Source organism: Pinus tabuliformis, chromosome J, assembly GCF_031772625.1.
Source record: "Pinus tabuliformis cultivar Carrire ecotype Pingquan chromosome J, CPIR1, whole genome shotgun sequence".
In the NCBI taxonomy this organism is placed as follows: domain Eukaryota; kingdom Viridiplantae; phylum Streptophyta; class Pinopsida; order Pinales; family Pinaceae; genus Pinus; species Pinus tabuliformis.
This window is the reverse complement of record NC_142295.1, coordinates 995,725,377-995,738,504: the sequence shown is the minus strand read 5'-3', so window position 1 is coordinate 995,738,504 and position 13,128 is coordinate 995,725,377. Positions and strand designations below refer to the sequence as shown.

General features: G+C 40.4%; 1 protein-coding gene across 3 annotated transcripts in view; it reads right to left on the bottom strand.

Annotated features, from left to right (window-relative positions):
- The window catches only part of LOC149230188 (mRNA capping enzyme family protein), a 222,091-nt gene that overhangs the window by 191,143 nt on the left and 17,820 nt on the right, over nucleotides 1-13,128 (bottom strand). The gene's annotated exons all lie outside the window — the stretch shown is intronic.

Below are 13,128 nucleotides of genomic sequence, written 5' to 3'. Positions count from 1 at the left end.
GCGGTTGCATTTCCCATGTCCCAAGTCTTCTTCATAGCTTCTTAAAGAGTGGCAGGATTGAATGCCTCGACCCACCCTTGTAGGGGTTCAGCTAATGCTTCAGGGAAAAGCATGAATAATCGCTCTTCAAATATATTTGCCACTGTGACTGCAGTACATTCAAATTCTACAATAAACTCTTCATGTGAACTTGTTTGCTTAAGTAGTGCCAATTGTCTGAAGTGGATGTTTGGGTTCTTTCGATCGAATCTTTCTATCAGCCTTTGTGTAAAATCTTCATAAGAAGTGGTTTTGGCATGTCCCAGAGTTACTAGACCATGATACCACCACTCATGCATTTCGCCTTCTAAATGTAATGTGGCAAATTGGATTGTGTCTGCTTCAGCCATAGGATGGAGCCTGAAGTAGGTGTCCAATTTTTGCATCAAATCCCTTGTTGTACATTTAGATGATCCACCAAAAGAGGATAGAGGAATTTTACTCACCTTGCATGCAAGTTCCGAATTAAGTTGCCCCCGAGGTCTATTCCTGTCTCAAAAGTTATATTCATTGAAGGTCACAGTTGCTCATGTGTTCTCATCCAAACTTGCATAGTCCTGAATATATGCGTTAAGAAGTTGATTCAGATCAACTGCTTCTTGGGTTGTCACCCCTTGATTGTTTGTGAATTGGGGAAGTAATGGTCAGTTACTCCTGTTGTTTGCATGGTTATTAGGCAAACCAAGATTATGATTACCACTACCTTCAATGGTGGTTCTGTTGTTGGTAGAAACATTTTGTTGTCCTGTGAGATGAGCAATTAGTTGAGCAAGTTGTTGTCCTTGAGCCAAAACTTGTGCAATCTCCCGCTACCCTTGAATCACTTGTTGCCTTTCATGTTGCACTGCTAGTTCATTTGATGTTTTCCATGGAGTAATTTGTTCAAAAGAATACCAAGGTCATGTTCTCCTTGCCCTACTCTATCCCCCATGTCTGAACGGTGAGTACCATTCTTTCTTCTTACAGTGACATTGCTTGTATCAGCAAGAAGTATACAAGGGTCATATACTCACAATTGGACAGATGTTAACGCTCTAATACCACTGTAATATTACAAAAAAATGCCCTAGCTTTGTCCTTTAAGTCATTAGGGTTTCAATATAATCTCATATATTGTGTGCAATGCTACAATTGCAATACAAAAAATATAATAACAAGAATGCAAAAAGTTTCAACAATATAGTTTAACAATTAGTCACAAATAGAGATCCAATGCCATGCAACGTCCAACAACAGATTAGAAAGATAACATCCCTTCAACAGAGAGTAACACTACCATAATTCAATAATCCCAAATCTTAGTCTGTGCCTTCAATTAGCTTCCGAACTTCTAAGGACACCCTTCCTGTATTGCTTTGGAAAAATCTTGAATTGAGTTCTTTCACAATTAAACCCTAGGACCTGCAATTACAATTATGTTTTTCAAGAGAATACATATCAATTGTTTGGAAATAACTACAGGGAGCCACGCTCAACTTCTAGTCATTCAGATTCGTCAACAGAAACCTTCAGCAACCCCCAAATTGCCTCACGATCAGTTTTCTTTGATTTGCTACAAAGAGTCGCAAGATCTGTAACCTATTCCCGATATTGTGGGAGGTTTTGATCTAATGCAAGGGCTTCGAATCAAGCTTCAAGGAATGCGGATGAACAAAATTCATCTACCCAAATCACATTTTATACACTCTGCAAGCCACAAAATGAGCCACAAAACCCTGACTTAAGTCCTACATTGGCCCTAATGCATTTAGGTTTCCTTCAGAAATAGGTACAGAAAGGGAGCGTATGATTCACTTCATACCTTCGCTAGCCTCAGGGCATCACGACTGTTTCAAAATCGGCACAGAAAATTAGTTGGTCCTGCCTTTCAACACTTCCCTAGCCTTAGGGCCGATTTTGGTGCACTGATCCAACCACAAAACAAATCTTAGAGAGCTTAATAATAGGATTTGACATTCCTGAGAAAGTAGTACTCCTTCCTATGCCCAAACAGAAACTAGATATAAAGGATTGATCAACTAGGGTGGCATCTTTCAACGTCGAAATTGATAAGGTAAAAGGGGTCTTAAAAAACTCAGACCTATTGCTCAAGAAAACAAATGAATTGATCCACACTCGATGATCCAAAATGAACTCCATCCTTCTTTATTTATAGATTTCCTGAGGGCTTCATCTTCTTTAAGTGATTGAGTAAGCCTTACTACAAACCCCAGCTTTGGGTTTTTTAGCCCAGCTACCCCAAAACTTGCTCATCAATGGGTATTTTGGGGATTTTTCCCCTTTTAAGTGGACTATAGCCTACGGGGATGGATAGGCTAATGAGTCCCATTTGTCCTCAATTTGTAGAGGACATTACAAAAAACGTTGCGGAAATATAAATACAATACTGAAAAATAGATGCACACACACAAATATAACACTATTATTTTTTGACAATTGTCCATGGAAAAACACCGAAGGGAAAACCAGTGCAAGCAGATTAGGGTTTATATTATTTCTTCAGCAAATTCCAAAGTACAATAATTTGCCTTCCAAACTAGCAAGGCTCATGCAATATGCTACTGGCAAAATCAACTGGAAGACACCCTTGTCTCCTTTTGCAATTGATCTGGACCTCTCTGGCAAACTCGCACTTCCTTTTGTTGCTCGCTCTACAGTCCAAAAATGCACACTGCTTGTGCAGATAAATTCGTACAGCCCCAAAATTGCCTCCAAGTGAGACATCTAGCCTCCCTTTGCCTATGAAACCAATTTGCTCTGCCTCCAAAACATTAATCTACCAACTAGCAACTAAAAAAATCTCTTCTGACAACTCGCACTAGGGTTTCTGGCTAATACGCACTATTGTATTCAGCCTCCTCTTTCCTGTCTCCCGAACACTGGAAATACTGAGGAAAACTTCCTCTATAATCTCTGATCTCAAATCTTTGTTGATCCCTCGCTCTGATGCTTTCCCTAGCTTCAACTACACCCTTGATGAATACCTGCAACTGGGTAGTCGAACTGCTTAACTCTGATCTTCTCTGGTGCCTCTTCTCCAAGCCCTCGATTTGCTCTTATAATCTTTTGTTGGGCAACAAATGACCAAGATCCAACTTAGATCACTTTGAATCCATCAATAGAAGTCTTTAGAGCAAAACCGAACTTCCTTAATTAATTAACCACTTTTCCTAAGTTAGACTTAGGAAATAATTAAATTATGGCTAGCTAATTTAATTATGGTGTTTTAAGTCTTATCTCATGAAACCTTTTATGGGTTTTGGTGATCTCGTGTTCCTTAGCCTCTTAAACACCATAAAGATTGGAACATGTGTCTGTTGCTACGAAAACTAACGCATAGGCTTTGCTAAATCATAATGGATTATATCCAAAATGCCTTTGGATCGAGTTTCACTACTAATGAAAGATGTCGTGACATTCTTGCCAAGTACACACCCTTTGCACACCCCCTGTTGATCTAGACTAAAGTCTGGAAGCCTAGTGACCAATCCACCTTAGTAATGGTAGAGCTTTGATATGGAGATGCCCCACCCTCTTGTGCCAAAGCTTGCACATGCTCTCATTGTTGTGCACTAGTGCCTAAGCAGGCTAACCCTGAAGTCTATATAGGTTCCCCTCCGAGACTTCAATTCTCACAATAGTCTCTAAACTAGCTCCCTCTGGGCAGATGAACACTTGCCCCCTCCAAAAGTTAACCTCATAACCTTTGTCTTCCATGACTAAGATGGAAAAAAAAAACTTCTTTAGGCCAGGTACATAAAGTACCTCCTATTAGTTTATGGACTTGGAGTAGCATTGGACAGGTGGTCTAGTTTCTAAGGTGTCAGAGAGGCAACCTAGAAAATGTTTCGAGAGAAAACACTTAGAAACCTCTCAATTACATTAATTGATCAATAATTAAAAGGTTCCTGGGTCTAACTTAGGAAGATTGATTAATTAATGGGTATTAATTGAGGAAAATGATTTTTTCTCTAGAGACTTCCAAAAAGTGATTTGATTTATTCTAATATGATCTGAACCATCGATCACAATTAGACCTTGGTCGTTGATGCTCCAGCGAGAGATTATAAAAGCAAGTCGGTGGGATGGAGATTGTGAGAGCAAGGGAGCAAGGCAATGTGAATCACCCAGTGCACAGTATTCAACGAGGGTAGAGTTCGAGCCAGGAAAGCATAAGTGAAAGGGTTTCAGTAGAGATTAGAGAGAGGATTTCCAAGGGAGATTTCCACAAGGATTTCCGAAGTCAAAGAGAGGGTTGAATTCATCTGCAGGGAGGTCGTACCAATTGGTACAAATTCTCCAGTGTGCAGATCTGGGCAATAGATCATTTTCCAGTTGGCAGGAATCAGTTATGGAAGGAAGAGCGAGCATGTCTAGTGCAAGTGCAGGATCACCGAAGGAGTGCAAGATCACTCAGCTCGAGATCCAGTCAGCCAATGTGCATTTCCAGCAGCCAGTGCGCAGCGCAGAAGGGAGCTATGTCACACAGTTCGAGTTCGAATTCAAGTTCGACAACGATTAAGTTCGATTCGAATTCGAATTTTCCAATCAGGTTCGAATGAGGTTCGGCATTAGGTTCGACTATACATATTTTTCAATATATATACATATATATATATATATGAAAAAATAATAGAAAATTCAAAATCGAACCATAAACACATGAATATAAGTTACTTCTGCTCTTTCAAACATTCAAATAATTAGCAGCCATCCAAGATATGGAGAGAAGCTATGACCAACCATGTTTCAGTTTAACTGAATAAAACCACAGTTGTGTAACTAGTACGTACTACAAATATCAGTGTTTTGCAAAAATGTACGAGTAATGATTTTCTGTACGCACAATTAACTTTATTTACTATTGGCATGAAAAAAATATAAACACCATTTGAAGAAACCTCGAATGCATTCTTAGTCCAAGTCACTTAGTTACCATGTGTTCCTCTATAGCATCATGTTATCCAGGAAAAACCATTTCTTCTGAATGCAAGAAGACTAAAAAGATTCCATGGTCACAACAAACTATAGACACCTATGTGGTCCAAAGAAGGAACAAATGAAAGTTCTCAAGGAGAAGCTAGTAAAAAAATGCAAATGGAAAGGGCATACAACGGTGCCATTGAAGTTGAAAAGCTCTGGAAATGAGTCGTTGAAAAACAAGTAACATGCCTCACTAATTCCATAAGTAATAAGCCATAATGCTATTTTCCAGAGGAACACTTCAAAGCTCAATATCAACATTTTTTAAATATACAAGATCTTTGTCCAGCCAAATCAAACTTAATAAAATAGTTGGTTCAGGAACCTTGGTGTTGATCCTGACAAGATATGATAGGGTGGGCAACTGCCAGCTCCTCTATCCTTGGTGCATTCTATTATTAACATAGACAAATATAAAAAGCCTTAGAACCTATTATTTTTAAACGAATAAAACAGTATAAACCTTAATCAGAAAGATGATTGAAAATCCATAAAAAATAGGAGGACAAACTTACTGAAGATATTTATATATATGTACAATATCGACTTTCTCTTGCCTTTCAGGCCTTACAGTCTACAGATACTCAAAGTACAGTGAATGGCTAAAGCTGCAGGGTAAGGTATTGCTAAAACCAGCAAAATACAACACCACAATCGTGTTGAAGATTGATGTCAAAGACAACTAAGGCATGGTAAATTTTTGAATAACCTGTAATATGCTTCAGAGAGTGGGAATCTTCTTGCTATATCTGCAAACGATTAAGTGAACCCAACTAAACAGCTCCATCACAGATCTGTCAAACCACACTCACAGCGATCTCAAACGCAAGACCACAGCATACAACGCAATGACAAATTGACAATCAAACGCACTCGACAGCTTGTGCCAAATCCTTCCGGCACCATCGTTTATAAAGAAAATTTTGGCGGGAAGCGATGAAGAAAACCAGTATGCGACCCAAGGTTTTCTCGTAAACAGGCAAATAAAACTGCCAAAAAAACCATCGAACCTCAAAAAAAACCGTTGAAATTCGCGTTAAAATACGTTCAGGTTCGATTTTCAAGTTCGATTTTTCAGGTTCGATTAGGTTCGAATTCGTTCAGGGTCGCCGTTCAGGTTCGACTTTCAAGTTCGGCGAACCTGAACGAATTTCAAATTTTTTTCCAGGTTCGGCGAATTTCGAACCTGAACCTTCAGGTTCGCTGAACCCTGTGACATAGGAAGGGAGTGTGAATTACTGGAGGAGGCCTAGTTGGGTTTTGCAGAGGAAACAATCTGTTTCCAAGTCGATTTGCCAATTTGGGTAGTGGAGAAAATTTTCCAGAGCTTTGCCACTGTTTGGCAAGCATTATTGTACACTCTAATTTTGCTAAAGAATAATAAAATAAACCCTCATCTGAGCACAAGTTTTCCCTTTGGGGTTTTTCCGGGGACTTAGTCCAAAAATATTGGTGTTAAATTCTTATGTGTGTGCCTCTATTTCTCAATTCCTTATTTTACTTCCGTGGGGTGTTTTATTTGTGAAGAATGCATCAAGGAGTTATGTGCTATTTATTGTAAACAAATAGCACATATTTAGTTAGGAGAATAATTTCCAATCAATGCATTCGAGGAATTTTCACATGGTATCAGAGCATTATTGATTAGATCAAAGGCTCAAAGGCAAGGAGAGAGATTGTGTAATTTGAGAGGGAGATTTGAAGCACTTCCTTCAAATCTGTGGAGGCCAAGCCATAGGTGTGAATTGCAGAGGCAGGAAACTCAATTTCCAAATCTAGTTCAAAGGAAAAGTGTGAATTGCCTCAGAAGCAAAGTTTGCAGGCAGTGTGGTTGCCAGAAAGCGGTTTCAGTGAGCAAATCAGTTGATTCGCAGAGTATACATAGGCGCAGAAGATTTGCAGCACAGGTTGTAGTTGCAAATCTGCGCAGGGTATGAAGAAGAAAAGCACCATAAATTATACCCAGGACTTATCCAGTGAAATTCTCAAATTTCTCCAGTATGGTCGCAGAGAGATTCAACATTCAAGAGGCTACGGATTTGTCTTCTAGATTGGAAGATGAATTCATCAGATAGCTTGCCTCTCTAGCTCAAGTTCAAAGGGTGTCTGGTATATAGACAGTGGAGCATCAGCTCACACGACAGAAGTTAGAGACTACTTCTCAATCTACAAGGAGGAGATGGACTTCCAAATCCATAAGAGAAACAAGACTAAATGTACTCTAGTTGGGAGAGGTACCATCGAGATTCAGAGGGAGTTGGAAGCAACCACCAATGCTACAAATGTGTTGCATATGCCCAGCTTAGGTATAAACCTAATTTCATTGTCACAACTATATGATAAGGAATATGATGTCTACTTTGTAGGGAAGAAAGTGTTCATCAAACACTGAAACTAGAAGGTGAAGCAGGTTGGAGTTCGTAGCAACAGGTTGTACAAGTTGCAGCTTGATTCTCCAAAGGAACAAGTTAGTAGCAGAAGCAATGATAGCAGTAGCAATGGGAGAGGCCCGAATGAATTATGGTATAGGAGAAGGGGACGTTTACAACATGGAGCACTTAGAATGCTCAAGGAGACAGTGACAGGTGTTCAACAATTAAGCACAGAACACGATGATGTGTGCAGGGGATGTGTACTTGGGAAATATGCTAAGGCAACATTTCCAAGAAGCGAAGAAGATCAGAAGGTGTGTTGCAACTTATACACTCAGATATTTGCAACGCTATGTCCACGAGATCTCTTAGAGGGCACAAGTACTTTGTCACCTTCTACAAAGAGGAGATGGAATTCCAAATCCAGATGGGAAACAAGACTAAATATGATCCATTTGGGAGAGGCACTATCAATATTTAGAGCGAGTCAGGAGCAACCACCAATGTTACAGATGTGTTGCATGTGCCCAACTTAGGTATAAACCTAATTTCATTGTCAAAACTATAGGATAAGGGATATGATGTCTACTTTGTAGGGAAGAAAGTGTTCGTCAAACACCGAAACTAGAAGGTGAAGCAAGTTGGAGTTCGTTGCAACATGTTGTACAAGTTGCAGCTTGATTCTCCAAAGGAACAAGTTAGCAGCAAAAGCAATGATAGCAGTAGCAATGGGAGAGGCCTGAATGAATTATGGTATAGGAGAATGGGACATTTACAACATGGAGCACTTAGAATGCTCAAGGAGACAGTGACAGGTGTTCCAGAATTAAGCACAGAACACGATGATGTGTGCAGGGGATGTGTACTTGGGAAATATGCTAAGGCAACATTCCCAAGAAGTGACAGAAGATCAGATGGTGTGTTGCAGCTTATACACTCAGATATTTGCGGCCCTATGTCCACTAGATCTCTCAGAGGGTACGAGTACTTTGTCACCTTCATCGATGACTATTCCAGGAAAACCTGGATCTATTTCTTGAAGACCAAGGATGAGGTCTTCAATTGCTTCCAAGAGTTCAAGGCTCTAGTAGAGAATGCGACAGGGAAGAAGATCAAGGTGCTTCGCACGGATAATGGAGGAGAGTACACAGATAGTGACTTCACAAGCTTCTGTGCAAGGTAAAGCATCGAGAGAGTGGACAACTCCATACAATCCATAGCATAATGGAGTAGCGGAGCGAAAAAACAAGTCTATAGTTGGAGAGGCAAAAGCTATGTTGTATGACCAGGACATGCCCAAGTTTCTATGGGCAGAGGCATGTAACACAACAGTGTATATACAGAACAGGGTTCCTCACAAGGCATTGGGGAAGATAACACCAAAAGAAGTCTTCTCAAGGAAGAAGCTAGAGGTTAGTCACTTCAAGATCTTTGGCAGTATAACTTATTGTCATATACCAAATGAGAAACACACTAAGTTAGATCAGACTGCAAAGAAGGGGTTATTTGTTGGGTATAGTGAAACCTCAAATGATACAAGATCTATATTCCTAGCGACGGGAAGATTATCGTGAGACGGGATGTGAAGTTCATGGAAGGCAAAGCCTTTAATAGATCTCGCGAGATGCCAGCAGGTGATCAAACTGAGGCAGTAGAAGCTCCATTAGTCTAACAGCAAGGGCAACCATAGGGGCAGTCGCAAGGATAGCAACAAGGGCAGTCACGACGATCTAGTACAGTTACCAATACTAGTACAACCTCAGATGCAAGAGATAATGTGAGTTCGCAGCAGAGGCACGATGAGGAGTCGGACGATCCTCCTGCCACTAGTAGTTGAACCAACAAAAAAGTTTGTCAAAAGCTAAGGGATGCGGAGGAGTTCATAAGAGCTCCTCCTAGGACGAGCAAGAGAAAACACAAATAGCCAAACAAGTACCAAGCATTGGTGGCACAAGTTGTTGAACCTTCCAGCTATTAGGAGGCTGCATAGCATCAAGTGTGGTTGGATGCCATGGTGGAGGAGTATAGCTCTATCATGACAAATGATGTTTGAGAGGTAGTGTCAAGACCTGTGAATAGGTCAAGCGTGGACTCTAGGTTGATCTATAAGATCAAGTATGATGTGGATGGCAGCATGGAGAAGTACAAGGCTAGGTTGATGGCAAAGGAGTATGCGCAGAAGGAAGGCATAGATTATGAGGAGACCTTCACCCCAGTTGCCAGATATACTTCCATCAAGTTAGTTATATCTCTAGCAGCTCAGGTGGGATGGCAGATTCACCGAATGGACGTCAAGGCAGCATTCTTGAACAGGGTGATAGAGGAGGAGGTATACATCAAACAATCAGAGGGCTTCGAGACACATGAGAGGGGCACATGTTGGAAAATCAAGGATATTATATTAAGGTTTGATTCTCCTTTCTTGATAATTACTTGTGGCTCGTGAGTGTGTTGGCTTCTTTTACTTCTTTATTATCTTATCTTTCATCAAGAAATTATATATACATGAAGATCACAAAACAAGAGACGCAAGATATACGCACATGCCAGGGCAAAACCCCCCTCGAGGGGAAAACCCAGTCAAGATAATTCTTCCTTTCCATAGTATGCTTTGAGACTCTTCAACCTAGACCAAGACCAGACTTTCCCTCCACACCATGTCAACCTCCACGATCTTCGACCCCTTCCAACAACTTCGACTAGGCAGCAGCTCCTAGCAACATGCAACTCACAGCAACAGCAAAATCTTAGGAAACTTTGATCTCCCAACCCAGACCATGAAACAAAGAGAGAGAGGCACCAAAAGTTTGATTTTTCCTCTTCTCTAGAGACTCCCCCAAACTCACACTTCTTTCGTCCTCCCGGCAACAGACTTCGCACTTCTCCAGCTCTTCTTGAGATATCGAACTTGCTTGAGAGTGAGTGCTTCAAATGACTTCAACCTCCTTCAATATATAGGCTTCTTGTGGGTCGAATGAGGGTCCTTAGGCCGACTTGATCTTCCTTAGGTCGACATGATGTGGAGGACACATAATTCATATTTGACTTGATACAAAACCTTTTTACATGATCCGAAAGCCCAAGAAGGGTCTCTTCGAATGTACAATGACTCTATAAACTCAATATTAATCCTAGGAGTCCAAAATGGGGACTTTGACTAATATAATGATGACCCAAGAATGAAACCCATGCTTTAATAAGTCATTGTTACAATAATAAAAGTTCTTTTCTTCATTATTTTGACAAGTACATTACATAATGACTCAAGTACATTATTGAAGATCGAACATAGTTACATTTTCCAACACTCCCTCTTAACTAGGGAGGTATTCATAATGTACAAATACAATGGAAGATCTCAAACTATATGAAAACATGAAGAACCTTTAGGCACCGCAATGCCATGGACTAGATTCCTGACCAGGGCAATCTATCCAACCAATCACTCAACAATTTAGGCACCGCAATGCCATGGACTAGATTCTTGACCAAGGCAATCTATTCAAGTGTGACTAAGGTGGACTCAAGCTTTCAGCCCCTCTAGGTACCATCGGGCTTACTTGTTAACCACCAACCCAAACATACAAGTGTGTATCCAAAACCGAGCTCAATAAACAACAAAACCTTTTCAATTCCGGAATTCCTGACATCAACACAAAGTGTCCGCTTGATGTCTCCCCAGGCAATGCTTCATTCACAAAGCCTCAACAAATCTCTTCCATTTCTTTATCATCAATATAATCACCAATATCTACCAAACCCAGCAGGCTCCTTAGATATTCGAACTTCTTATTAGGAAGAGCCTTTGTTTGTATGTCTGCTATATGTTCGTTTGTCGGAACATATTCTAACTTCACGATCCCATCCTGCACCAAGTTCCTAATAAAGTGGAACTTATTATTGATATGTTTCGTACTAGAATGAAACACGGGATCTCCACACATCTTGACACAATTTTGGTTATCACAGTTAATCACAGTAGGACCCAGAGAATTTTCGAACAAATCTGTCAAAAGCTTCCTTAACCAAACAGCCTTTTTTCCTACTTCACATGCAGCCACATATTCTGCCTCGGCACTACTCAATGCAACGGGATCTTGCTTCCTACTCATCCATGAGATCATAGCAGCTCCCAGACTAAAGCATCCTCTGGTAGTGCTCCTTCCATCAGTCTCACTACCACCCCAATCAGAGTCTGTGAAGCCAATTAGCTTGACTTCCTAACTACTATACTTTAGGTAGTGATGTATAGTGCCACGAAGATACCTCAATATATGTTTGGCAGCTATCTAGTGATCATGACGAGGCTCCAACTGAAACTGACTAAGAATGTTCACTGCAAAACATATATTTGGCCTAGTATTTACCAGATACATCAAGGAACCCACCAACTGACGATATGAGGTAGGATCCACGAGACTCGAGTTGGAGCTCCTCAACTTCTTGAGGTTGGTGATCATAGGAGTAACCATCGGCTTGGAGTTCATCATCCCAAATTTTTGCAATAACTTGATGTACTTTCCTTGCCCCAAATATATCTCCCCAAGTCTTTGCCATACTTCTAGACCTAGGTAGTAATGCATCAATCATAGATCCTTCATCTCAAATTCAGCTGCCAACATTTTCTTACATTCTTGAATTCTTTGTTCTACATCGGTGATGAATAGATCATCCACATATAGTAGAATAATGACTGGCTCATTATTCACGACCTTGATATATAGATTCGGATCAGCAATACTCTTCACAAACCCAATCCTGAGAAGATATGCATCCATTCTTGCATACCATGCCCTAGGTGCTTGCTTCAAGCCATATAGAGCCTTCTTGAGTCTGCAAACATGAGTCCCTGCTATTCACTTCAAATCCTCCAAGTTGTTCAATGTAGACTTCCTCATCAATGGTCCCATTCAGAAATGCAGTCTTAACATCCATTTGATGGATATTCCACCCCATTGTAGCAGCCAGTGAAACCAACGATATAATGGTAGTGTACCTTGCAGTAGGTGCAAATGTTTCTTCATAGTCAATGCCTTCCTTTTGAGTGAAAACCCTTGCAACGAACATTGTTTTGTACTTGTCTATACTTCCATCAACAGCATGTTTGATCTTATAGATCCACTTCGATGTGACAACCAATTTGTCACTAGGTCTAGGAACGATTTCCCAAACCCCATTCTTCATGATGGATTGATATTCTTCCTACTTAGCTTTCTTTCAAACCTCTTCTTGCTCAACTTCCTGGAATGTAGATGGTTCAGCGTTAATCAAATTTGTCATATATGCAACATAACCATAATACCTTTTCGGTTTCTTACTTTCCCTGAAGGATCCTTTCGCAACTTCATGTCTTTCAGCATCTTCTAATGTAGCTCTCAATCAATTGGCCTCTTCCTTGTGGTTGGGACAACCATCGATTCAATAGGCTCACTTGGTCCTCCTCCTTCATCATTTGCAGTAGAGTTCTCATGAACTTCATCTTCTTCAAATACAGGAACTTTTTCGTCATCAAAATCAATAGGAATATCCTTTGATTTCTTGTAAGCTTGATTCTCATCAAATATGACATCCCTACTTACTTCAATGTATCTTCCCTCCTTTATGTAGATTCTATATGCTTTTGAGGAAAGACTATAACCAACGAATATTCCCTTGATGCTTGTCGAGTCCAACTTCTTTCGCTTGTCTTTCGAAACATGGACATATGCTGGACTTCCAAATATGCGGAAATGAT